The 4,272-nt window shown below is 45.9% G+C and overlaps 1 non-coding gene across 1 annotated transcript; it reads left to right on the forward strand.

Moving 5' to 3' along the window:
- Positions 1-3,443: 3,443 nt before the first annotated feature.
- TRNAY-GUA (transfer RNA tyrosine (anticodon GUA)) lies at positions 3,444-3,533 on the forward strand. Its single transcript is given in 2 exon segments — positions 3,444-3,480; positions 3,498-3,533. It is a non-coding gene; the product is annotated as a tRNA-Tyr (tRNA).
- The last annotated feature ends 739 nt before the right edge of the window (positions 3,534-4,272 follow it).

Here is a 4,272-nt window from a genome sequence, read left to right on the forward strand (position 1 = left end):
CACTATCTGCCGAATACTGGATACTGGCCGCACTTACGCGACTGCAGCTATCGAGCTCGGTACTCTTCAAATTTCAACAAGCTGCCGGGAGCAATCACCAAGTTGGAGAAGAAGAGTGGCATGCCCCTGGTGTAGTCATTTAGGATTGTGGAAGAAGTTAAGGGAAGTTCTGACCGAACCTCTGGGAAGGCAGCTGCTGTCAGCGAAATAAAACCAGATGAAGTGACTTCATTGAAGTTTTGTCCAATCACTTCATGTGATATTGAGAGATCTTTCTCTCAGTACAAAAGCATTATGTCCGCCTCTGTGGTGTAGTGGTTAGCGTCATTAGCTGCCACCCCCGGAGGCCCGGGTTCGATTCCCGGCTCTGCCACGAAATTTGAAAAGTGGTACGAGGGCTGGAACGGGGTCCACTCAGCCTCGAGAGGTCAACTGAGTAGAGGTGGGTTCGATTCCCACCTCAGCCATCCTGGAAGTGGTTTTCCGTGGTTTCCCACTTCTCCTCCAGGCGAATGCCGGGATGGTACCTAACTTAAGGCCACGGCCGCTTCCTTCCCTCTTCCTTGCCTATCCCTTCCAATCTTCCCATCCCTCCACAAGGCCCCTGTTCACCATAGCAGGTGAGGCCGCCTGGGCGAGGTACTGGTCATACTCCCCAGTTGTATCCCCCGACCAAGAGTCTGAAGCTCCAGGACACTGCCCTTGAGGCGGTAGAGGTGGGATCCCTCGCTAAGTCCGAGGGAAAAACCGAACCTGGAGGGTAAACAGATGATGATGATGATGATGATGATGACAAAAGCATTATGCATGACAGGAGAACAAGATTGTTACCAGAAAACATTGAAACGTTGCTTGAGTGTGTTATGAAATTATAAGTAATTTTTCCATGCCTATATTGTTGCCTATTTTACACGTTAGTGCCTATTTAAATGCCTATTTCGGCTAATTTAGGAGCCTATATGCCTGCCTATTTTAAGTGTTTTAGTGCCTATAATTCTCGTCTGTAGGCATCACTCGTACCTCAGTCACTTTCACATCGCCAAAGCCAAGGATGAGACTGAGATAGATCTACGAAAGTAACAAATCTCTTCTAGCCCATATAAGAAGACATAGTACACCAGGTCTCGCCAGCAATGAAATATCAGGTACATAAAACCAAACCAAACCAAACCCCATGGCACTACAGCCCTTGAAGGGCCTTGGCCTACCAAGCGACCGCTGAGTAGGCATGCAGATTACGAGGTGTCGTGTGGTCAGCACGACGAATCCTCTCGGCCGTTATTCTTGGCTTTCTAGACCGGGGCCGCTATCTCACGGTCAGATAGCTCCTCAATTCTAATCACGTAGGCTGAGTGGACCTCGAACCAGCCCTCAGGTCCATGTAAAAATCCCTGGCCTGGCCGGGAATCGAACCCGGGGCCTCCGGGTAAGAGGCAGGCACGCTACCCCTACACCACGGGGCCGGCTATCAGGTACATAACTGGTTCAAATTCGGTCTGGAGGAATTTGAAAATAGATTACGAGTATCATTTACTGAAAGGGGAGGATTTGGTTGGATGGAAATATAGTTAGTAATTTAGCCGCTGTGGTATAGTGGTTAGTGTAATTAACTGCCAACCTCGGACACCCGGATTCGATTCCCGGCTCTGCCACGAAATTTGAAAAGTGGTACGATGACTGGAACGGCATCCACTCAGCCTCGGGAGGTCAAATGAGTAGAAGGGGTTCGACTACCGCCTCAACCATCCTCAAAATTGTTCCCCGTGATTTCCCACTTCTTTTTCAGGAAAATGCGGGGATGGCACCTAACTTAAGGCCATGGCCGCTTCCTTCCCTCTTCCTTGTCTACCCCTTTCCATGGATATGCTTGTTGTTGTTGTTGTTGTTGTTGGGTAATCATGTTTTTCACTTTGCTTTATTATCATTGTAATGGTATGCTAGTCATAAGATCAACCTATAGTATTGTAAGCCGTAGCGTCAAGCACTACACATATTTAAGTTGTGTGTGAATTCGTATATATTATGATGCCAGATTTAGAATGAGAAACTAGTATTATTTCTTGTAATATTTTCTTTCCATGGAATTACTTGTTGTACTTTTGTTGTTGTAATTTTGTTTTGCTGTTGTTTTTGTTGTTGGGTAATTATGTTTTAAATATAACTTATTATCACACTGCTGAAGTGACCACTGCCACCGGAATATTTCTCAGTTGCGATGTATTTGTTAATAATAATAATAATAATAATAATAATAATAATAATAATAATAATAATAATAATAATAATAATAATAATAATAATGTCCGCCCCTGTGGTGTAGTGGTTAGTGTGATTAGCTGGCACCCCCGGAGGCCTGGGTTCGATTCCCGGCAGTGCCACGAAATTTGAAAAGTGGTACGAGAGCTGGAACGGGGTCCACTCAGACTCGGGAGGTCAACTGAGTAGAATGGGGGTTCGATTCCCACCTTAGCCATCCTGAAAGTGATTTTCCATGGTTTCCCACTTCTCTTCCAGGCAAATGCCGGGGTGGTACCTAACTTAGGCCACGGCCGCTTCCTTCCCTCATCCTTGTCTATCCCTTCCAATTTTCCCATCCCCCACAAGACCCCTGTTCAGTATTGCACGTCAGGCCACCTGGGCGAGGTACTGGTCATCCTCCCCAGTTTTATCCCCTGACCCAATGTCTCAAGCTCCAAGAAACTGCCCTTGAGGCGGTAGACGTGGGATCCCTCGCTGAGTCCGAGGAAAAACCAACCCTGGAGGGTTAGCAGATTAAGAAAGAAGAAATTCTGATAATAAAAATAATAACAATAAACTTCCCATCCCCCCACAAGGCCCCTGTGCAGTAAAGCAGGTGAGGCCACCTGGGTGAGGTACTGGTCCTCCTTCCCAGTTCTATCCCCGACCCAAAATCTCGCGCTCTAGGACACTGTCTTTGAGGTGGTAGAGGTGAGATGCCTCACTGAGGAGGACAAACGGAGCCTCCGTGGCTCAGACGGCAGCGCGTCGGCCTCTCACCGCTGGATACCGTGGTTTAAATCCCGGTCACTCCATGTGAGATTTGTGCTGGACAAAGCGGAGGCGGGGCAGGTTTTTCTCCGGCTACTCCGGTTTTCCCTGTCATCTTTCATTCCAGCAACACTCTCCATTATCATTTCATAGCATTTCTCAGTCATTAATAAATCACTTTGGGAGTGGCGACCCCATCGTACTAACAGCCTATATATGGTTCATTCATTCCATCGCTGACCATGTCAATGACTGGAAAACAGGTTGTTGTTGATCGTGAATGCCTGCCTCTATAAAACAAACGATTTGTGACGGGTAATGGTTTGTTTAAAGTAGTATGCTTGCCACACATGCTACTTTCTCCTTTATCTGAATGAGTGCCAGGTCCAGCTGATACCAGTCAAGTTTCCTTTGTTATATCACTCATGATATCTCCTCTGGTAGCTCAGTTGGTAGAGCGGTGGACTGTAGTGGCTAACTCATCAGACATCCATAGGTCGCTGGTTCAAATCCGGCCCGGAGGAAGTTTTTAATTTTTCATTATTTGTTCACAATAATCTGCATTTAGGAATATTTACTTCTAGAAAGACTTTCCAATCAGAAAATCGTTTCTAAATCGTCATTTAGTTTCTTTTGGAACTACAGATAATCCTGAATTTGATAGGGTAAATAAGCTTGTGACTTTTGATAAGCTGATCGTAGTCACCGAACCTCCAGTTTTAGGCGGAGGCCGACCAACAGGGACGTGGCTTATCATTTCAAACATTCGGTATGCATTGGCCAGCATTCAAAGTGCGGCCCCGTTGGAGAGCAGCTAGAACTATACCACTCAGCTATCAATACGCCAAAAAAAAAAAAAAAGTGACAATTGATTCTGATATTGCTAGAAACTTCTTTCCATAGGCCCTACAGTGACTTGATTTATTTACTTATTTTATTTTATTTATTTTATTTATTTTATTTATTTATTTATTTATTTATTTATTTAATCCGTTTACCTTCCCAGGTTGGTTTTCCCCTGGACTCAGGGAGGGATCCCAACTCTAATGCCTCAAGAGCAGTGTCCTAGACCTGAGACATTTTGTCAAGGATACAGCTAGGAAGGAGGACCAGCACCTCCTCCAGACAACCTCACCTGCTATGCTGAACAGGGGCCTTGAGGGGTGGGGGTAGAGATTGGAAGCGATGGGCAAGGAAGAGGGAAGGAAACGGCCGTGGTCTTACAGTAAGTTAGATACCGTCCCGAATTTTGCCTGGAGAAGA

Source organism: Anabrus simplex, chromosome 6 (genome assembly GCF_040414725.1).
Source record: "Anabrus simplex isolate iqAnaSimp1 chromosome 6, ASM4041472v1, whole genome shotgun sequence".
Lineage (NCBI taxonomy): Eukaryota > Metazoa > Arthropoda > Insecta > Orthoptera > Tettigoniidae > Anabrus > Anabrus simplex.